Below are 24,353 nucleotides of genomic sequence, written 5' to 3' on the forward strand. Positions count from 1 at the left end.
GCCAGTATTTTAGATGGCAATTAATAATTGGCAAACGAAGAAATGAAGACATAAGGCAAAATGTTTTCATGCAGCAAGTAGTCCAGATCTGGCATGCACTATCTGACAGTGCAGTGAGGATAGGGTCAATTGAGGCTTTCAAAATGTAATTGGATCATTATCTGAAAAGGAAAAATTTGCAGGGCTACAGGTAAAAGTTAGAGGAGTGACACTAGGTGAGTTGCTCCTTCAGGGAGCTAGCACAGAAAGGACAGGCCAAATGGCCTTCTCCTGAGCTGTAACCATTCCATGATTGTATGAATTAGGGATGGGCAATAAATACTTGCCAGTGATGCTCACATCCCATGAATGAAGAGAAGGATATGATGTAATGCTACTTCCACAATGTCTCATCAAGCACTTACAGGTAGAGTTCTCAGTCTGTTACGCACTTCCTGTAAGGTCAAATTTAATAGTAACTTTCAAAAGGGAATTTGATTTTTATTTCAAAACATTGCAGGGCTATGAGGAAAGAACTATGTGCGGGACTAATTGGAGGACCCTTTTAAAGGGTCATTATAATAGCAATGGACCAATGGCCGCACTCCGTGCTGTAAAAGTCTATGATAAGTGCAGATGCAGAATGATTCTCCAACACTACACTGACTGTACACCTTAATCCCAACCTCAGAAGGTTACACTCAGTCCACCTTGCCTGATAATTTAAAGTCAGTTGTTTTGAGCTATTTGCAGCTCTGTGCTAGGTGTTGGTATCCCCTTACAACCCCTTGTGGGAGGAGATGCCCTTTCAGCCAGTCTGCATGGGATTTGGATTCACCCTGTGTCTGTGGTTCTACCCGTTCTCTGTCAGGGTCTTGAAGACAGCTACGTATAGGAAAAGATGCTGGCAGTGACCGAAGGCTGTCATTGTTCTATTAGACGTGGGAAAGACTATCACAGCTCAGTCACAAGCCTTGGGGCATTGGCTTGTAATCAGAACCATAGGTGAGGTTGGGCAATCCTTTGGGTGCAATAAGTAACAGAGGAGACAGTTTAACACATAGGATCTCTGAATGTTGTCTCAAAGGGAGAATGATGAGGAAAGATGTCTTAATAACCAAAGCAGTCGCAAGGAAACAATTAAAATACAGTTTAATTCTGGTGCAGAGGACAGCACAAGGTGCAAAGCTCTCACACCGTATTACAATTTATAAACTCAGCTAACACTGACAGACAAAGCAATTTTGAAATTAACTGGCCTGCCAAGAACTCAGTCCATTCAAAATTCTGTGCATTGGTTCTTAAAATAGAGAGAGCTAGGAAACAGGTCAGTAAGAGGGGAATTCAATCTCTTGTGATCAACATGCCTCTTATCTGCTGCCTGTCACCTGATCTGTAGCCTCTGGAAGAACATAGAGTCCAGTTATCTTGGCTTGTGCAGCATTCTATCTTCATCAGATACATGTAGATCTTATGTGAAAAGTGTTAGATGTGAAAAGACTGAAGAATCTATCCCATCCTTAACGACACCCAACATTGAACCTCTGTCGCCTTTTACTCACTGCCTTAATTTTCCCTCTGCTCATCCTTATCCCTCTGTCCCAACCCTTAACCCACCCCTTGATCCTTTACCCATTCACCTCTTGTTTTTCTCCTCTGTTTGAGGAGTCACTCTGCCACAGAATAAACAGGGGACAAAAGAGCAAGCTGTTTGTTCTGAATGCAAATAGTCAGCAGGAAATTCCAAAAAATATGTTCACATCGATGCTGTAAGTATTAGCAATGCAATGTTAGAATTTCAGGTCTTGGCTTCCACAGAAGAATTTGATCTAAATATACCATTAATGGTGGTTATGTGATTTGATGGGCCTAAAGTTCATAAGGAATTCTGAAGGGAGGGTTATAAAGGAGAGTGTGTAGCTTTAATCGTAAAGGAAATGTAATTCTAACTGAAGGGGAAAGTATTTGTCTTTAGGACAAAGATGGGAGATGGGGGAGGGGAGTTGGTGGGGGGACGGGTGGTGGCAAGAAACGGGGTAAATTCAACACCAATTGGCCAAATTGATATTTCAGTGAGGGAGTGATCAATCTATGGACTGGTCAATTCAAATACAAACTAGATAGACCTCTTTCAGAAAGTAACAATTTGGGATGCAGTATATGAGTAATTTGAGACATAACGACTGGTAGCTTGCTTGGGAGGGTCAGGCAGCTTTGGACCAATGCCTCACAACGCTCTCCACCATTATTCCTCATTTTCAAATCTCTCCCCAACTCTGTAACCTCCTCCGTCCCTTTGAGATCTCAGCGTTCCTCCAATTCAGGGTTCTTGCTCTTTCCTGATGTTTCTCCACTACTGGCTGCTGTGCTTTCAGCTGCCTAGGTCCTAAGCTCCGGAATTCCTTTCCTAATCCTCTCCACCTCTCTACTTCTCCCTTTAGGACACTCTTAAAAATCTTCGACCAAGCTTTTGATCATCCGGCCTAATATCTCCTCATGTGGCTTGGTGTCAAATTTTGATTGATAATGTTCCTGTGAAGCTCCTTGGGATGTTTTCCATTAAAGGTGCTATGTAAATGCAAGTTAGTGTTGTTTCCTACACTGCATAGATTAAGAATGACTCATCAACAGTTCCTTTTATTATTGTATCATGAGACTACCAGGCTGGTATGAACATGTAGATGAACCTTGGTCATTTGTCATCTATGTAGAATCAAGTACAAAGTTGCAAGATGAAAGAACAAGGAACTCTGATTGAATTGGAAGGATGGTAGAGTCACACTTTTTTATTTGTTCATGGGATGTAGGTGTCACTGGCAAGGCCAGAATCAGTTGCCCGTACCTAAATGCCCTTAACAGTCTACCACATTGTGGGCCTAGAGTCACATGTAGGCCAGACTGGGGTAAGGATGCCCCTTGAGGTAAGAGGTAGAAGGTTAGGAGGGGTATTGAGGAGAATTTTTTTCACCCAGAGGGTGGTGGGAGTCTGGAACTCATTGCCTGAAAGGGTGGTTGAGTCAGAAACTCAAGTAACATTCAAGAAATATTTAGATACTCACTTGCGTTGCCATAGCCTCCAGGGACATGGGCCAAGCACTGGAAAATAGGATTAGTGTAGTCAGATCTTTGTTGACCAGCGCAGAGACGATGGGCTGAATGGCGTCCTTCTGTGCTGCAAATGTCTATGAGTCCCTTTGAGTCTATTTCCTTCCCTAAAGGGCATTAGTGAATCAAATGGGCTTTTACAACAATCGATTATAGTTGTTGTGGTCTAGCTTTCAATTTCAGATTTATTAATTGAAGGGCCACTTGGGCTTCCACGGGGCACAGCAGGGCCACTCGGCTCCTGACCTCACTATAGCCTTGGTTCAAACATGGACAAAAGAGCTGAACTCCCGGGGTGAGGTGAGAGTGACTGCCCTTCACATCAAGGCCACATTTGACTGAGTGTGGCATCAAGGAGCCCTAGCAAAACTGGAGTCAATGGGAATCAGGGGAAAAACTCTCCACTGGTTGGAGTCATACCGAGCACAAAGGAAGATGGTTGTGGTTGTTGGAGGTCAGTCATCTCAGCTCCAGGACATCACTGCAGGAGTTCCTCAGGGTAGTGTCCTTGGCCCAACCATCTTCAGCTGCTTCATCAATGATCTTCCTTCCATCATAAGGTCAGAAGTGGGGATGTTTGCTGATGATTGCACAATGTTCAGCACCATTCACAGCTCCTCAGATACTCAAGCAGTCCATGTCCAAATGCAGCAAGACCTGGACAATACCTAGGCTTTGGCTGACAAGTGGCAAATAACATTCGCACCACACATGTGTCAGGCAATGACCATCTCCAACAACAGAGAATCTAACCATCACCTCTTGACATTCAATGGCATTACCATCACTGAATCCCCCACCATCAACATCCTGTGGGTTACAATTGACCAGAAACTGAACTGGACTAGCCATATAAATACTGAGGCTACAAGAGCAGCTCAGAGGCTTGGAATCCTGCGATGGGTAACTCACCTCTTGACTCCCCAAAGCCTGTCCACCATCTACAAGGCACAAGTCATGAGTGTGATGGAATACTTCCCGCTTGCCTGGATGAGTGCAGTTCCAACAACACTCAAGAATCTTGACACCATCCTGGACAAAGCAGCCCACTTGACTGGTACCACATCCACAAACATTCGCTCCCTCCAACACTGACGCACAGTAGCAGCAGTGTATACCATCTACAAGATGCACTGCAGGAATTCACCAAGTCTCCTTAGACAGCACCTTCCAAACCCACGACCACTACCATCTAGAAGGACAAGGGCAGAAGATACATGGGAGCACCACCACCTGGAAGGTCCCCTCCAAGTCATTCACCATCCTAACTTGGAAATATATCGCCGTTCCTTCGCTGGCGCTGGGTCAAAATCCTGGAACTCCCTTCCTAACAGCACTGTGGGTGTACCTACACCACATGGACTGCAGCGGTTCAAGAAGGCAGCTCACCACCACCTTCTCAAGAGTAACCAGGGATGGGCAATAAATGCTGACCCAGCCAGTGAAGCCCATAACTCATGAATGAATAAAACAAACATTTAAGAAATAAATTCCACCAACTGCTGTGGTAGTATTTGAGCTGGTGACAGCATTAGCCTGTGTTGCTAGTCCAGCACTTACACCAACATCTCTCCATGGTGGTTTGATGGTTTGATAGAGGATGGCTATGGCCAGCAGGAAGCAAAACAATTGCTGACACTGTCAGTGACTGCTTACTTAGCTGGTGTTCTGGAGAGGATACGTTATTGGATTCAGTCCTTAGTGGATACCCTGAAATAATATCTGAGCTTCTTCTCATAGAGTCATAGAGGTCTACAGCACAGAAAAAGGCCCTTCGGCCCATCGCGTCTGCGCCAGTCAAACAAGTACCTAACTATTCTAATCCCATTTTCCAGCACTAGGCCCATAGCCTTGTATGCCATGGCATCGCAAGTGCACATCCAAATACTTCTTAAATGTTATGAGGGTTTCAGCCTCTACCACCCTTTCAGGCAGTGAGTTCCAGATTTCCACCACCCTCTGGGTGAAAAAATTCTTCCTCACATCCCCTCTAAACCTCCTGCCCCTTATCTTAAACCTATGCCCCCTGGTTATTGATCCCTCCACCAAGGGGAAAAGTTCCTTCCTGTCTACCCTGCCTATGCCCCTCATAATTTTATACACCTCAATCATGTCCCCCCTCAATCTCCTCTGCTCCAGGGAAAATAACCCCAGTCTATCCAATCTCTCCTCAAAACTAAAACTCTCCAGCCCAGGCAACATCCTGGTAAATCTCCTCTGTACTCTCTCTCTCTAGTGCAACCACATCCTCCCTATAATGCAGATTCCAGAACTGCACGCAATACCCTAGCTGTGGCCTAACCAGCATTTTATACAGTTCCAGCATAACCTCCCTGCTCTTATGTTCTATGCCTTGGCTAATAAAGGCAAGTATCCCATATGCCTTCTTAACCACCTTATCTACCTGTCCTGCTACCTGAAGGGACCGGTGGACATGTACACCAAGGTCCCTCTGATCCTCGGTACATCCCAGGGTCCTACCATTCATTATGTATTCTCATGCCTTGTTTGTCCTGCCCAAATGCATCACCTCACACTTATACTTCACACCTCATACTTCTGATGGAGAATCGGAAATATTGACCTTTGTTTGGGTTTTATTTGTGAGACACATTAATGCTGCTAATAATGTAATGTTAGTAGCTGACAGGAGGGTAAATCTCCCACCAATGAGAGGTCTGGAGAAGGTACATCGGGGCTTGCTGATGTTGGGAGATGGTTTTCACTGGTCGGGAAATCTCAGACACGGGGACACAGTCTCAGGATAAGGGGCTGATCATTTAGGACAGAGATGAGAAGAAATTTCTTCATCAAAGGGTTGTGAATCTTTGGAATTCTCTACCCCAGAGGATTATGGATGCTCCATCATTGAATACATTTAAGGCTGGGATAGACAGATTTTTGATCTCGGGCAGGAAAATGGAGTCGAAGCCTGAGATCAGCCACGATCGTATTGACCATAAGACCATAAGACATAGGAGCAGAAATTAGGCCATTCGGCCCATCGAGTCTGCTCCGCCATTCAATCATGGCTGATAAGTTTCTCAACCACATTCTCCCGCCTTCTCCCCGTAACCTTTGATCCCCTTACCAATCAAGAACCTAACTATCTCCATCTTAAATACACTCCATGACCTGGCCTCCACAGCCTTCTGTGGCAATGAATTCCATAGATTCACCACTCTCTGGCTAAAGAAGTTTCTCCTCATCTCTGTTCTAAAAGGTCTTCCCTTTACTCTGAGGCTGTGCCCTCGGGTCCTAGTCTCTCCTACTAATGGAAACATCTTCCCCACGTCCACTCTATCCAGGCCTTTCAGTATTCTGTAAGTTTCAATCAGATCCCCCCTCATCCTTCTAAACTCCATCGAGTATAGACCCAGAGTCCTCAAACGTTCCTCATGTGTTAAGACTTTCATTCCTAGGATCGTTCTCGTGAACCTCCTCTGGACCCTCTCCAGGGACAGCACATCCTTCCTGAGATACGAGGCCCAAAATTGCTCACAATATTGAATGGTGGAGCGAGCTCAATGGGCCGTGTGGTCCACTCCTGCTCCTATTTCTTACGTCCTTATGTTGCTGTCAAGTAAAAATAACTGATAACAAAGCTTATTTCATCTATGCCAGGCTTCTCCAACCTTTTTGCATGGGGGGGTCCGCATTTCCATTTCTTTGCCACTCAAGGGGCCAATGAGCAAATTTTGGAAAAATAATGGCCGGGATTTTCTGGCCCCTCCCGCCGGCGGGATCTTCCTGTACCACCAAATTCACTGGCAATTTGAATGGCTCACCGAATCCGCTGTGGGAGAATCCCAGCCAAGGCTTGGCACTGAGCCAATTTTGTATCCAGGTTTCGACATTCCCCTGAATCCCATGGGCTTTTATTTTTAAACTAGTCTGCCATGTGGAACCTTATCAAAAGTCTTGCTAAAATCCATGTAGATCACATTAACTGCGCTACGCTCAACAATCTTCCTGGTTACTTCCTCAAAAAAGTTCAATCAAATTAGTCAGACATGACCTTCCCTTAACAAATCCATGTTAATTGTCCTTGATTAATCCCTGCCTTTCAGAATTGATTCAAATAATTTGGCCACCTCCGAGGTCAGACTGACTAGCCTGTAATTATTCAGTCTATACCTCACTCCCTTTTTAAACAAATGTACAACATTAGCAGACCTCCAATCCTCTGGCACCTCACCTGTATCCAATGAGGATTGGAAAATGATGGTCAGACCCTCTGCAATTTCCTCCCTGGCTTCTTTTAACAGCCTGGGGTACATTTCATCCCGCCCTGGTGATTTATCTACTTTCAAAGATGCTAATCCCTTTAATACTTCCTCTCTCCCTATGTTTATCACACCCAATACTTCACACTCCTCCTCCTTAACTACAATGTCTGCCTTGTCACCCTCTTTTGTGAAGACAGATGCAAAGTTTTCATTAAGAACCATACCCACATCTGCCTCCACACATAGGTTACCTTTTTGGTCTTTATAATGGGCAATAGAGAAATGGCAGAGAAGCTAAATGATTACTTTGTGTCTGCCTTCTCTAAGGAAGATACAAAAAATCTTCCAGAATTAGAGATCCAAGGGACTAGGGAGAATGAAGAGTTGAAGAAAATCAGTATTAGTAAGAAGGCTGTATTGGAGAAATTAATGGGACTGAAAGTTGATAAGTCCCCGGGACCTGGTATTCTACATCCCAGAGTGTTGAAAGAGGTTGCTATGGAGATAGTGGATGCATCTTTCAAAATCTTATAGATTCTGGAATGGCTCTTACAGATTGGAAGGTAGCAAATGTCACCCCACTATTTAAGAAGGGGGGGGAGAGAGAAAACAGGGGACTACAGAACTGTTAGTCTTGCATCAGTAGCAGGGAAAATGCTGGAATCTATTCTAAAGGATGCGATAAATGGACACTTGGATAATAATGATCTGATCGTGCAAAGTCAACATGGATTCATGAATGGGAAATCATGTTTGACGAACCTGTTGGAGTTTGTTGAGAATGTTACTGACAGGATTGATAAAGGGGAGTCGGTGGACGTAGTATACTTGGATTTTCAGAAGGTTTTTTGATAAAGTCCCCCACAGGAGATTGGTTAGCAGAATTAAAGCACATGGGATAGGAGGTAATATACTGGCATGGATTAAGGATTGGGTAACAGGCAGAAAACAGACAGTGGGAATAAACAGGTCATTCTGGCGTTGGCAGGCTTGTGAGAAGTGTTGGGCCTCAGCTGTTCACAATATATATCAATGATTTGGATGTGGTGACCAAATGTAATATTTCCAAGTTTGTTGATGATACAAAGCTAGGTTGAAATGTGTGTTGTGAGGAAGATGCAAAGCGGCTTCAAGAGGATTTGGACAGCCTTAGTGAGAGGGCAAGAACATGGCAGATGGAACATCATGTGGAAACATGTGAGGTTATCCACTTTGTAGAAGGAACAGATGTACAGAGTATTTCTTCAATGATAAGAGATTAGAAAGTGTAGGTAAACAAAGGGACTTGGGTGTCCTTGTCAATAAGTCACTGAAGCCTAACATGCAGGGGCAGCAGGCAATTAGGAAGGATAATGGAATGTTAGCCTTTATCACAAGAGGATTTGAGTACAGGAGTAGTGAAGTCTTGATTCAATTGTATAGAAGCTTGGTTAGACCAAACCTGGAGTAGTGTGTGCAGTTTTGGTCCACTTACCTGAGGATGGATATTATTGCCATAGAGGGAGGGCAATGAAGGTTCACCAGACTTGCTCTGGGGATGGCGGGACTGTCCTATGAAGAGAATTTGGGGAAACTGGGCCTGTCTTCTCTAGAGTTTCGAAGAATGAGAGGTGATTTCATTGAAACCTACAAAATACTTAAAGGGATAAACAGGGTAGATGCAGGTAAGATATTTCCCCTGGTTGGGGAGTCTAGAACCAGGGGACACAATTTCAAAATAAGGGGAAAGCCACTTAGGACTGAGATGAGGAGAAATTGTTTTTACTCAGAAGGTTGTGAATCTTTGGAATTCTCTACCCCAGAGGGCTGTGGAAGTTCAGTCACTGAGTATGTTTAAAGCAGAGATTGATAGATTTCTAAATACCAATGACATCAAAGGATTTAGGGATAGTGTGGGGGAAAAAACGTTAAAGTGGATGATCAGCCATGTTGGTATTGAATGGTGGACCATGCTCGATGGGCTGAATGGCCTACTCCTGCTCCGATGTTCCTATGTTATGGGCCCTACTCTTTCCTTAGTTATCCTTTTGCTCTAAACAGGTTAGTGAGGTCGGAGATCATGTTGGAATTTGTGGTAATTATGGTTTTATGTAATGTAGAATGCCTTGAAGAAGGATGTTATAAAGGAAGATCACATGATCTTATGTAACCAATAGAGGAGTAGCGCAGGCTACCTCTGTAGTCAGTAGTCTGAGTTAGTAAGAGAAGCATGGCGACAGGGTTTGAGTTGAAAGCACACAAGTGTAGATGCTAAGTACCTTTGTAAATAAACAGAATGTGTTCCACCTAAGAACTGTCCGTTGGTCAACTCTGTCTATTGTACCAACTCAGCCATCGCAAAACAATCTGGCAACCTGGATCCCTAAGTCCCAACAAACCGGTGATCAGGATCCAACAAAAATCATTATAACCTCTGACCACTGTAACTAATCGCAAATCACACCCCATATAACTTTGCTACAAGCTAGATTTTGATTTATTACCTTCTTAAGTAGAATACCTGTTTTCACCCAATGACAATGTGTACTTAAATAGCCCATTTGACAGAATTAAGAATTGTTATAGCTCGTAAGGAGACCATTCTACTCATTATGTCTGCGCTGGCTCTCCACATAGTAATTTACCCAATGCCACTCTCCCACCTTCTCCCCATAACCCTGCACATTCTTTCTTTCCAGATAACAATCCAATTCCCTCTTGAATGCCTTGATTGAATCTGCCTCCACCACCCTCTCAGGCAGTGCATTCCAGATCCCTACAACTCGCTGTGTGGAAATGTTTCCCTTCATGTCACCATTGCTTCTTTTGCCAAGCACCTTAAATCTGTGTCTCTGGTTCTAGATCCTTCCACCAATTGGAACAGTTTCTCCATATCTACTCTGTTCAGACACCTCATGACTTTGAATACCTCTATCAAATCTTCTCCCGACTTTCTCTTCTGCAAGGAGAACAGTCCCAACTTCTCCAATCTATCTACATAACTGAAGGTCCTCATCCCTGGAACCATTCCTGTGAATCTTTTCTGCACTCTCTCCAATGTCTTCACATACTTCCTAAAGTGCAGCACCCAGAACTGGACGCAATACTCTAATTGAGGCCGAACCAGTGTTCAATACAAGTTTAAAATAATTTCCTTGTTTTTGTGCGCTAAGCCCCTATAAATAAAACCTAGGATGTAGTATACTTTATTAACTGTTCTCTCAAACTGACCTGCCTTCTTCAATGGCTAATGCACATTTACATCCAGGACCCTCTGCTCCTGCACCCCCTTTAGAATTGTGCCCCTTATTTTATGTTGTCTCTCTGTGTTCTTCCTATCAAAATGAATCACTCACACTTCTCCGCATTAAATTTCATCTGCCAATTTTCCACTCTTTCCACCAACTTGCCAATGTCCTTTTGAAATTCTTCACTATTCTCCTCACAGTTCACAATACTTCTAAGTCTCGTATCATCCACAAGTTTTGAAATTTTGCTTGGTACGCGAAGATCTCGGTCATTACTATATGTCAGGAAGAGCAAGGGTCCTAACACTGACCACTTTTACAGTGATTTACTTAGACTTTTCCACAGCAGGCATAAAACCAGCATAATTCTAAGTAAATCAGCAATGTTTACTCCCTCTGCCCTGACAATATTTACCCCCCTCTGCCCTGACAATATTTACCCCCCTCTGCCCTGACAATATTTACCCCCCTCTGCCCTGACAATATTTACCCCCCTCTGCCCTGACAATGTTTACCCCACCCTCCCACCCGACAATGTTCATCCCCCCCTCCAGACAATGTTCACATCCATTCTCCTGACAATGTTTACCCCTCCTCGCCCCAATAATGCTTATCCCCTCACCCAACAATATTCACCCACCTCCCAACGACGTTCACACCCCCAACCAACAATATTCACCCCATTGTGTCCTGGCAATGTTCACCAGCCCATTTCCCCCACCGGACAATGTTCACCCTTCCTGCAACCCCTTTCCCAATTCCCGAACCCCGAGCCCCTGTTCAGTGATGGAAGTCAGCATTGTCAAGAATGGGAGGTTGGGCTGAGCATTTTTGGGGTGAGGTGAGGAGGGGCTAAACATTGTCAGGTGTGATGGAGTGGAGTGAACACTGCCAGGGGTGAGGGATCTGGGTGAACACTGTTGGGGTTGAGGGAGGGGGTGAACACTCGGGGGTGAGAGAAGGGGGTGAACTCTGTCGGGGGCGAGGGAGCCGGGTGAACGCTGTAGGGGTTGAGGGAGGGGGTGAACACTCGGGGGTGAGGGAGGGGGTGAACACAAGGGCACATGGAGGAAATAGGAGTTTGCAGGTGGATATAGATAGGTGGAGTGAGTGGGCAAAAATCTGGCAGATGGAGTAAAATGTGGGAAATTGTGAAGTTGTTCACTTTGGCAGGAAGAATAAGAAAGCAGAGTATTACTTAAATGGAGAACGGCTGCAGAGTTCCAAAGTGCAGAGGGATCTGGGTGTTCTAGTGCATGAGACACAAAAAGTTAATATGCAGGTAAGGCAAGTAATTAAGAAGGCTAATGGAATGCTATCCTTTATTACAAGAGGAATTGAATATAAAAAGATGTTATGCTTCAGTTATACAGGGCATTGGTGAGACCTCATCTTGAATACTGTGTACAATTTTGGTCTCCTTATTTAAGGAAGGATGTAAATGAGTTGGAGGCATTTCAGAGGAGATTTATTAGATTGATACCTGGAATGAGTGGGTTGCCTTATAAGGGAAGGTTAGACAGACTGGGCTTGTTTCTACTGGAGATTAGAAGAGTGAGGGGCGGTGTGGCAAAAGTATAATAATTTTCATAATATTTTTCTGGTTTATTATAAAGTAGATTTATGGGTGTGAGTATAGTTGGTCTGTCTGTGTGAATTAATTACATTTGGAGTCAGATAAACTGCAAGCTGGAAATCATCAAAAGAAGCTAGGCGTAGAAAGGTGCTTGAAATGCTAATGAGTAAACTTGGATACTGGATTAGCATGTGAAGGAAATTTGCATTTTTGGATTAGGGAAGGGATTGTTTGGGTTTCAAAGGGATCTTAGTCTGTTTACAACTAGGCAGATAAGCAAGGCTAAGGAGTGTGTTTATTCTTCCCAAAGGTTAGTGACAATACTGAAAATTTTTATGGCCAGCATTTTCTGATCGGCGTGTGGGGGTGGGCCCCGCATGCTGACGTGTAAAATGATGTGCGGTGATGTCAGGCGTGTGTCCCGACGTCACCGTGCATCATTCCGATCTTTTGTTCGGAGGGCACGCACCGGAGTCAGCTGCGCGCCCGCTGAACTGTCAAAGGCCTGTTAATGCCATTCACAAATCAATTAACCCAATTGAGAGGGCTGCCCATCCAACCTTAAAGTTGGCAGCAGGCGAAGAGCCCAGGCGGCCTTTGCATTTTTCATGAAACCTCATCCACGGGTGGGATGAGGTTCCATGAAGGGCTTATTAAATGAATAAATATTTTTCAAACATTTGATAAGCACGTCCCAGCTCATGTGACACCATCACATGAGGGGACATGTGTAAACGAATTTTAACTTTTTTCATTTTGAAGTTTTAATTAGAACTTAATCCCCCTGAGCAGCTCCGTGCCTCAGGGAGATTTCTGTGCTCTTTCGCACGCATGCTCAAAAAAGCCTAGGCCCCGAGTCTCCCTCCTCCCCCCCACACATACATACTGAGCGCTCCCGGGCACCTGTCACACTGGGCGGACCTTAATTGGCCCGCCCACGTAAAATGGCGGCGTGCAGCCAATTGCAAGCGGCGATTGGCTCCACGCCCGCCCACACCCATTCCCAACCTGCCCGCCCAGTGGGGAGAAAATTCTCCCCCATATTATGAAGGAGGTACAGTTTCAAATACATGTGGAACAATAGAATTTACATATTAAAGAGAGAGAAACAGATATGAAGGAGATGAAAGGCTATGCAGGGAGAAGAGCATGTAAGATCTTACAGGAGGGCGTGAAACAGCCTTCAAGGAGCCTCCAGCCATTTGTGCATAAGTCTGCTTTGTAGCTTAACTTAAGTAGGGGAAGCCATTTGGAATTCCACTGTCAAGTGGGTATTGCGTTAATTTGCTGGTGTTTAAATCTAAAATCTATTTTGGACTGTTACCTTAAAGGGGTGTGTAACTGGGAGTCGGGTTAATTAGGAATTTTAGAAGCTGTTATAGTAGTAAGTAATTTGTAGTCTTATGTATGTGTTTGAAATCGTTTATTTTGTTAATAAATATTCTAATTTAGTTTTTAGGGTCTCTAAAGGTCCTGGTGGTCTCATTACTTCTGAATTCAGTGCACACATCTTCTCGTAACAAATACAAAATGGAAAACCATTGTGATAGCATGGCCAAGTTCCCCTTGTGGATTTGGCCCGTCTGGCACACATCATCTGCCACGTCATAACAGGCGACTTGATTGAAGCACATAAGATCCTGAACGTTATTGACAGGGTGAATGTGGAAAAGATGTTTTCTCTTAGGAACATAGAAAATATAAGCAGGAGTAGGTCATTCGAGCCTTCTCCACCATTCAATATGATCATGGCTGATCCTCTATCTCAATGCCACGCTCCCGCTCTCTCCCCACACCCCTTGAAGCCCCTAGAGTCTAGAAATCTATCTATTTCCTTCTTAAATATATTCAGTGACTTAGTGACTTGGCCTCCACAGTCCTCTGTGGTAGAGAATTCCACAGGTTCACCACCCTCTGAGTGAAGTCGTTTCTCCTCATCTCAGTCCTAAGTGGCCTACTCCATATCCTGAGATTGTGGCCCCTTGTTCTAGACCCCCCAGCCAAAGGAAACATCATCCCTGCATCCAATCTTTCCAGCCCTGTCACAATTTTGTACGTTTCAATGAGATCCCCTCTCATTCTTGTAAACTCCAGTGAATACAGACCTAGTCAGCCCAATCTCTTCTCTTCCGCCCCAGGAATCTGGGTGAACCTTTGCTGCACTCCCTCTATGACAAGTATATCTTTTCTTAGGTAAGGAGACCAAAACTAGACATAATACTCCAGGTGTGGTCTCACCAAGGCCCTTTATAACTGCAGTAAGACATCCTTGCTCCTGTACTCAAGTCCTCTCGCAATGAAGGCCAACAAACCATTTGCCTTAACTGCTTGCTGCACCTGCATGCTTGCTTTCAATGATTGGTGTACAAGGACACCCAGATCCCTTTGTACATCAACATTTCCCAATCTATCACCATTTAAATCACACTCTGCCATTCTGTTTTTCCTACCAAAGTGGATAACTTTACACTTATCCACATTATACTGCATCTGCCATGCATTTGCCCACTCACTCAACCTGTCTAAATTGCCTTGAAGCCTTTTAACACCCTTCTCACATTCCCACCTAGTTTTGTGTCATCAGCAAACTTGGAAATATTATATGTGGTTCCCTCATCCAAATCATTGATATATAATGATAGCTGGGACCCAGGCAGTTATCCCTGCGGTACCCCACCAGTCACCGCCTGCCATTCTGAAAGAGATCCATTTATTCCTACTCTGTTTCCTGTTTGCTAACCAATTCTCAATCCATGCCTGTATATTACTTGTGGGTGAGTCCAGAACTAGGGGGCACTATTTTAAAATTAGGGGTTGTCCTTTTAGCTCAGAGAGGAGGAGAATTTTTCTCTCAGAGGGTTGTGTGCTTTGGAATTCTCTGCCTCAGAAGGGGGTGGAGGTGGGGGTCATTGAATATTTTTAAGGTGGAGGTAGATAGATTCTGGTTAGGCAAGGAAATCAAAGATTATTGGGAGTAGATGGGAATGTGGAATTCAAAACATAAACAGATCAGCCATGCTCTTATTGAATGGCGGACTCAAGGCTCGAGGGGCCAAATGCCCTACTTCTGCTCCTATTTCATATGTTCGCATGAACACTGTTGCGGTGGTGAGGGAGGGGAATGAACAGGTCATGGGTTGGGAGGGGCATGAACACTGTCAGAGGGTGAGCAAGGGCGGGCGAAGGCTAACTGAAGACACACCCTCTCTGATGCTGACAGATGATCTGGGCCTTTGCTTCCTGTCACTCAGCCAATTTTGCATCCACGTTGCTATTATCCCTTTTATTCCATGAGCTATAACATTGGTCACAAGTCTCTTTTGTAGCACTGTATCAAATGCCTTCTGGAAATCCATGCACACCACATCAACTGCATTGCCCTCATCGACCTTCTCCCTTCCCTCATCAAAAAACTCCAGGAAGTTAGTTAAACACAATTTTCCCTTAAAAAATCTCTGCTGGCTTTCCTTAATTAACTTGTATTTGTCCAGATGACTATTAATTTTGTCTGGAATTATTGTTTCTAGAATCTTCCCCACCACCAGGGTTAAACTGACTGGCCTGCAGTTGATGGGCTTTACATCCTTTTTTGAACAATGGTTTAACATTTGCAATTCTCCAGTCCTCGGGCACCACTCCTGAGTCCAGGGAGACTGGAAAATTATAGCCAATGCCTCCACAATTTACCTCAATATCCTTGCATCCTATCTGCTCCTGGTGCCTTATCAACTTTAAGTACAGGCAGCCTATTCAATAAGTCCTCCTTTTCAATTTTAAACACTTCAAGTGTCTGAATTAATCCTCTTTCAGTATGGCCTGTGCAGCATCTTGTTCCTTGGTAAAGACAAGTGCAAAGTATTCATTTAATACCTCAACCGTGCTCCCTACCTCCATGTGTACATATCACATGTCCAATTTCTGCCCCTCCATCATCCATGGACCATCTCCGACACTTCCCTTCCCTTCCTTGACCTCTCTGTCTCAATTTCCGGTAATAGACTGTCCACCAGTATTCATTACAAGCCTACCAACTCCCACAGCTACCTTAACTACAGCTCCTCACACCCCACTTCCTGTAAGGACTCCATCCCATTCTCTCAGTTCCTTCACTTCTGTCACATCTGTTCTGATGATGCCACTTTCCAAAATGGCACTTCTGGCATGTCTTCCTTCCTCCTTAACCGAGGTTTCCTACCCACTGTGGTTGACAGGGCCCTCAACCGTGTCCGGCCCATCTCCCGCATTTCTGCCCTCACACCTTCCTCTCCCTCTCCCTCCCAGAACCATGATAGGGTCCCCCTTGTCCTCCCTTATCATCTCACCATCCTGCTCATTCAAAGGATCATCCTTCGCCATTTCCGCCAACTCCAGCATGATGCCACCACCAAACACATCTTCCCTTCACCCCCCCTATCGGCATTCCATGGGGACTGTTCCCTCCGGGACACCCTGGTCCACTCCTCCATCACCCCCTACACCTCAACCCCCTCCCATGGCACCTTCCCATGCAACCGCAGAAGGTGCAACACCTGTCCCTTTACTTCTTCCCTCCTCACCGTTCAGGGGCCCAAACTCTCCTTTCAGGTTAAGCAGCATTTCACTTGCACTTCCCTCAACTTAGTCTACTGCATTTGCTGCTCCCAATGCAGTTTCCTCTACATTGGAGAGACCAAACGCAGACTGGGTGACCGCTTTGCAGAACACCTTCGGTCTGTCCGCAAGCATTACCCAGACCTCCCTGTCGCTTGCTATTTCAACACTCCACCCTGTTCTCTTGCCCACATGTCCGTCCTTGGCTTGCTGCATTGTTCCAGTGAAGCTCAACGCAAACTGGAGGAACAGCACCTCATCTTCCGACTAGGCACTTTACAGCCTTCCGGACTGAATATTGAGTTCAACAACTTTAGACCATGAACTCTCGCCTCTATACTCACCCTTTATCCCTTTTTTCAATATTCATTTTTATTTTTAAAAATTTTTATTTTTTATCTACTTATTTTTATTTATTTTCATTTTTATTCATTTATTCATTGTTTTATGCCCAACTTTTATCCTATTTTCAATCTTTTTCCCCACCACTGTCCCCTCCCCCACCCCCACCCCACCCCCACAAGGGCCCTCTGTCACTTGTTCATGTTTTTCTTTTCAAAGTACTTACCCTGGTCCTGCTATTATCACAATCTGCTTTCTTACATTTACGCCACTATCTGCACCTCCTTTAGCCCTTACCACTACCATTAACACCCACTTTGTCGTTTTGTTCATGACATCTTTGTCAATCTCTCCTCTGCCCCCACCTATCACTGGCCTTCTATCCAGCTTCACCTCCCCCAGACCCCTTAAACAGTTTAAATTTCACCACATTTTTACTTCTCTTTAGCTCTGAAGAAGTCATACGGACTTGAAACGTTAACTGTTTTTCTCTTGACAGATGCTGTTAGACCTGCTGAGTTTTTACAGCATTTTCCGTTTTTGTTCCATGTGTACATCCCCTTTCTGGTCACTAATTGCCCCCACTCCTCCTTTTACTACGCTTTTCACTATTTATATGCCTATAGAAGACGTTCAGATTCCCTCTTATATTAGCTGCCAGTCTCTTTACATACTCTCTCTTTGCTTCTCTTGCTTTTTCACTTCCCCTCTGAACATTCTATGCTCAGCCTGGTTCTCGGCTGTATTGTCCACTTGATGTCTGTCATAAGCAAACTCTTTCTTCTCATCCTTAATCTCCATTCCTTTATCCAGGGGGCTCTGGATTTTTTTGGCCAGGCCTTTCTACTTCATGACTGTGCTGAGCTCTCTCTCCTGCAAAGGCTGCCCATTGTTCAGATATTGTTTTGCCTGCCAACCAATTGATTCCAATTGATCTGGAAAAGATCCATTCTCACCTCATTGGAATTGGCTTTCCCCAGTTAATTATTCTTACTCTGGTTTGTTCCTTATCCTTTTCTATAACCATTTCCTAAAGCTCATGATACAACGATCACTGTCCACTTAATGTTCCCCAATGACACTTGATCCACTTGGCCCACCTCACTCATTCCCAAGAATCAGATTTATCAATGCTTCCTTTCCCGTTGGATTAGAAACATGTTGCTGTCGAAAATTTTCTTGAACACACTTCGAGAACCCTTGCCCCTCTCTGCCCTTTACGCTACCATCCCAGTCTATATTCAGATAATAAAACTCTCCCATTATTACTATTCTATGGGCAGGATTTTATGTCTCATGGGCGAGCACGTGCCCGACCCGATCAGGCGTAAAACGCGCGATGATGTGTCGAGCTAGCGTCCAGATGTCATCGCGCACTCTCGCGATCTTTCTGTTTGGTGGGCGCCCGTGAGAGTTGGCAGCGTGCCCGCCGACAATTAAGAGGCCTATTAAGGCCCTTAAGCAAGTAATTAATTTGTATTTTTCACTGCCTGCCCAACCGTTCGGTTGGCGGGCGGGCGAATAGGCCGGGCGGCCTTTGCGTCTTTTACGAAACCTCATCCACGGCCTAACGAGGTTTCCAACAGTGAATTTAAAAAAAACAGAAAAAAATGTTCAACTTCATTTTAAGTCCCTCTTCCTGTGACCGAGTCACATGTGGGGACATGTTTATATCATTTCTATAATCTTTCTTTTCCTTTGTACAATTCTTCAGCTCCCTGAGGCAGCTCTGTGCCCCCAGGCAGCTTCCAGCGCACCCTCCCCAGCGCACCCTCCCCAGCGCACCCTCCCCAGCGCACCCTCCCCAGCGCACCCTCCCCAGCGCACCCTCCCCAGCGCACCCTCCCCAGTGCACCCTCCCCAGCGCATGTACAGACTTCAGCACTCGCCCTGCTCCTGCCCCGACCACGACAGCGCTCAGCGTTTCAGCGTGCCTTTCACGCTGGCTGGCTGTTAATTGGCCGATCAGCGTGAATTTGTGGTCAGGAGCCGATCGCGGGTGTTGGACCTTTTCCCGGTCGCTCCCGGGTCCACCTGCTGTGCCTGCTGACAAACGGAATTCCTGCCCTATCATTTACACCTCTCTAATTTCCTAACAAATTTGTTTCTCCACATCTTTCCCACTAGTTGGTGGCCTATAGACTACACCGAGTAATGTAATTGTACCTTCTTTATTCCTTAGCTCTAGCCAAATAGATTCTGTCTTTGACCCCTCTGGGTCATCCTCTCTCTCTCTCCAACACGGCAATATTATTTTTTATTCTTTCAAGGGACGTGGGCATCGCTGGCAAGGCCAGCATTTGTTGCCCATCCCTAATTGCCCTTGAACTGAGTGGTTTGCTAGGCCATTTCAGAGGGCAGTTAAGAGTCAGTCACGTTTCTGTGGGTCTGGAGTCACATGTAGGCCAGACCGGGTAAGGAAGACAGATTTCATTACAGCCACCACCACCCCCACCCCCCGTTCCTATCTTTCCTGAACACTTTGTATCCAGGGATATTAAATACCCAGGCTTGCCCTTCACAGAATCGCTACAGCACAGAAGGAGGCCATTCAGTCTGTCGTGTCTGTGCTGGCTCTCTGAAGGAGCAGTTCACCTGGAGCCATTCTCCTGCCTTCTTTCCGTAACCCTACACCACATTCTTCCTTTTCGGATAATAATCCAATTCCATTTAAAATGCCTCGATTGATCCTATCCCCATCACACTCTCGGGCAGCGCGTTCCAGGACTTGAGCACTTGCTGCATGAAAAAGTTTCTCCTCATATCTCCATTACTCCTTTTGCCAATTACCTTAAATCTGTGCCCCCCTCATTCTCGATACTTCAACCAGTGGGAACAGTTTCTCCCTATCTACTGTGTCCAGACCCCTCACGATCTTGAATATCTCTATCAAATCTCCTCTCAACCATCTCTGAGCCAGGTCTCTGTTATAGCCACATCATCATATCTCCTCATGGCAATCCGCACCTGTAACTCATCGTCTTATTGACTACACTCCAGTCATTCACATACACGCCCAGTGACCATAATCTGAACTTTATTACTTACTTCCGTACTCTGAACCTACCCAATAATTTACTATTTCTTCTCTTAGACCGCCCCTATCTAAAATGGAACTCTTCCCTTCTCTAGCACTGCCCAGTATTTTAACTCTACGCACCTTATTCCTCTTTTCTACTTCAATATGCCCGTGTCCATCCCCCTACAAATCTTGTTTAAACCCTCCCCAGCCGCACTGGTGAACCTCCCGGCGAGGATGTGGGTCATAGTCCTTTGGAACAGGCGTTTTCTGTCCAAGAACTGGTCTCAATGCCCCAAGAACCTGAAGCCCTTCCAACAATAACTTACATTTATATAGCACCTTTAAAGTGATAAAATGTCCCAAGCTGCTTCCCAGGAGCATTTTAAAGCTAAATTACACACCAAGTCCAATAAGGTGATTTTTTTTCTCATTCATGAGACATGGGCATCGCTGGCTAGACCAGCATTTATTGCCCATCCCTAATTGCCCTTGAGGTGCTGGTGGTGGTGAGCTGCCTTCTTGAACTGCTGCAGTCCATGTGGTGTAGGTACACCCACAGTGCTGTTAGGAACAGAGTTCCAGGATTTTGACCCAGCGACAGTGAAGGTGCAGCGATATATTTCCAAGTCAGGATGGTGAGTGACTTGTGGGGGGGGTAAACTTGCAGGTGGTAGTGTTCCCATGTGTCTGTTGCCTTTGTCCTTCTAGATGGTAGCGGTCCTGGGTTTGGAAGGTGCTGTCCAAGGAGCCTTGGTGAGTTCCTGCAGTGCACCTATTAGGCCAGATGTCCAAAATCTTGGTCAAGGAAGTAGGTTTTAAGGAGGCTTAAAGGAAAGGTAGTGAGTTGGAGAGGTTTAGAGAGGGAATTTCAGAGCTTAGTGGGCACCAATGGTGGCCATGACTTTAGCTGCCTGCCCACTAATGGTGGTACAATTAAAATCTCGGATGCTCAAGAGGTCAGAATTAGATTGGCACAGATATCCGAGAGTTGTGGGGCTGGAGGAGAGAGATACGATGGGACTATGTCATGAAGGGATTTGAAAACAAGGATGAGAATTTTAAAATCAAGGTGTTGCATGACCAGGAGCTAATTTAGATCAGCACGCACCTTGGTGATGAGTGAAAAGGAGCTTGTGCTCAGGCAGAGTTTTGTATGATCCCCAGTTTAAGAGGGTAGAATGTGGGAGACCTGCCTGGACCGCATTGAAATAGTCAAGTCAAGAGGTAACAAAAGCATTGATGAAGGCTTCAGCAGTAGACGAGCTGAGGCAGGGGTGAAGCTTGATGATGTTATGAAAGTGGGTATGGTCAGTCTTAGTAATCACTTAGATAATGGTCGCCTCAACTGGAGGTCAAATGCAACATCAGAAGTGTGAATAGTGTGGTTTAGTTTCAGACAATTGCCAGGGAGAGGGCCAGCACCAGTAGTTAGGGAATGTGTGGATCAAGACAATGGCTTCAGTCTTCCAATATTTAATTAATGCAACAAAATGTCCCAAGGCATAACAGGGAAGTGTTATGAAGCAAAATTTGACACTGAGCCACATAAGATGATATTAAGGCAGATGGCCAATTGTTTGGTCAAAGAGATAGGTTTAAGGAATGTCTTAAAGGAGGACAGAGAGGTTTAGGCAAGGAATTCTAGAGCTCAGAACCTAGGCGGTTGAAGGCATGGCCACCAATTGTGGAGCAATTAAAATTGGGAGTGCTCTAGAGGGCAGAATTAGATGAGCAGATGTTATGGAGGGATTGGAAAACAAGGATGAGAATTTTAACATTGAGGTGTTACCCAGCTAGGAGCCAATGTAGGTCAGTAAGCACAGATGTGATGAGTGAGCAACGCTTGACGTGAGTAAGGACAGAGGCAGCAGAGTTTTGAATGACCTCGAGTTTATGGAGGGTAGAATGTGGGAGCCAGCCAGGCACACTGGAATAGTTCCGTTTAAAGGTAACTAATGAGGGTTGCAGCAGGAGAAAAGTGGAACTCAAGGTCAGGCAATGTTATGGAGGTGGAAATAGACAGTCTGAATGATAAGGTCAGCTCACCTTGAGCTCAAATATGACACTAAGGCAGCAAACAGTCTGGTTCAGCCTCAAACAGTTGCTGTGGAGGGATGGAGTCAGTAGCTATGGAATGGAGTTTGTTGCAGGGACCAAAAAACAATGGCTTTGGTCTTCCCATGTTTAACTGGAAGAAATTCCTGCTCTTCCAGTACTGCTTATCAGACTGATAAGTCAGTAAGAGGCAGCATGTAGACGAGAAATGGGAGAAGACCAAGGATAGATCCTTGGATGACACTAGAGACAATGGTGCTGCATCAAGAAGAGCAGTCAAGGCAGTGATAATCTGGCTATGGTTACATAGACAAGAATGGAGCCAGCGGAAAGCAATGCCACCCAGCTGGATGACAACGGAGAGCCATTGGAGGAGGATGGCATGGTCAGCCACATCAAAGGCAGCAGACAGGACGGGAAAGAAAAAAAGGGATCATTTGTCACAGTTACATCACATAGAATATCATATGTGCCTTTGATAAGGGCAACATTCTTTTTAAACTGTATGGATACATGGCCATGCAGCAGTCAGGAATGTGGCACATATGGATAAACCCAGCCATGCACATGCAGTGACCAGAAACTGAACTGGACTGGCCATATAAACACTGCGGCTACAAGAGCAGCTCAGGGACTAGGAATCCTGCAGTGAGTAATTCATCCCCTGACTTCCCAAAGCCTGTTCACCATCTACTAGGCACAAGTCAAGATGTGATGGAACACTCCCCAGATTTAAGATAATTGGATGAGTGCAGCTCCCACAACACTCAAGAAGCTTGACACCATCCAGGACAAAGCGGCCCACTTGATTGGCACCACATCCACAAACATTCACTCCCTCCACCGCCACCGATACACAGTAGCAGCAGTGTGTACCATCTACAAGATGCACTGCAGAAACTCACCAAGGCTCCTTAGACAGCACTTCCAAACCCATGACTGCTACCTCCTAGAAAGACAAGGGCAGCAGACACATGGGAATACCACAACCTGGAAGCTCCCCTACAAGTTGCTCACCATCCTGACTTGGAAATACATCGGCCGTTCCTTCACTGTCTCTGGGTCAAAATCCTGGAACTCCTTCCCTAACAGCACTGTGGGTGTACCTACACCACATGGGCTGCAGCAGTTCAAGAAGGCAGCTCACCACCACCTTCTCAAGGGCAACTAGGGATGGGCAATAAATGCTGGCCAAGCCAATGACATCCACATCCCATGATTGAATAATAAAAATTAAGATGCATGCATGCGTGGCAATCTTAAAGGAATTACATAGTGCAAGAAACAGGCAGCAACAGAAAGGGAAATTGGGGCGGAACATTGGACAAGAGCCATTTAAATACAGGATGACGGGCAGAAATCTGATCACAGGGATTCAAACTGCAAGTTCTGAGAAAGGTGGATTTGGGAGGCGATAACATATTCAAGGACTTTAGAGAGGAAAGGGAGGTCGGAGATGGAGCATAATTTCCAAGGATGGAGGTGTCAAGGGTTGATTTTCTAAGAAGGGTGGCAATAGCATATTCGAAGGAGACACAGACAATGTCTTAGGAGAAAGAACTGGTAACAATATTAGACAACATGGGGACCAGGAGGGGAGGTTAGGTGGTCAATAGTTCAATGGCAATAAGACTGAGAGCAGGAGGTAGGTCTCATTGACAAGGTCAGCTCAGAGGGGGAATGAAGGTGGATAGGAGAGAAACTTAGAGGAAGATACAAGTTCTGGGCTAGTGGAAGGAAAAGACGTGACAAAAGCAGCTGATTGGATGGTCTTAATCTTAGTGGCAAAAAAAATCCATGAGCCCCTTGTACTTATGGCTGGAGATGACGGAGGAGGAGGTGGAGAGGGGTTTAAGAAAATGGTTTGCAGTAAAGAAACTAAACCGAGGGGTTTTTTTTGCATTCCAGGATAAACCTGGAATAATTAGGAGTCTTAGCAAATAAGAGAAGGACCCAATAAGACTTTATGTGGTCTAGCCAGACCAGGCGGTGAATGGCTGAAACAGCTGTTCACCATATCTGTTAAGGTATATGCCCTTGGACTTAAGCGAGTACAAAGAAGTACCAAGGGAAACGTCCAGGGTAAGACAGTAATCCAAGCAGCCTGTATTTATTTCCCAGTATCAGATTGAAACTTGCTCTAAGTAGCTGTCCACTGAATCATAAGGTTGTGGGGTCAAGTCCAACTCCAGACACACAGTACAGAGAGAGAGCTGCAATGTCCAAGG

General features: G+C 45.2%; 1 protein-coding gene across 1 annotated transcript in view; it reads right to left on the reverse strand.

The window, feature by feature from the left end:
- Window positions 1-24,353, reverse strand: part of LOC144672487 (uncharacterized) — a 135,300-nt gene that overhangs the window by 105,954 nt on the left and 4,993 nt on the right. The window lies entirely within an intron of this gene.

This window comes from Cetorhinus maximus, chromosome 3 (assembly GCF_964194155.1).
Source record: "Cetorhinus maximus chromosome 3, sCetMax3.hap1.1, whole genome shotgun sequence".
Taxonomy (NCBI): Eukaryota; Metazoa; Chordata; class Chondrichthyes; order Lamniformes; family Cetorhinidae; genus Cetorhinus; species Cetorhinus maximus.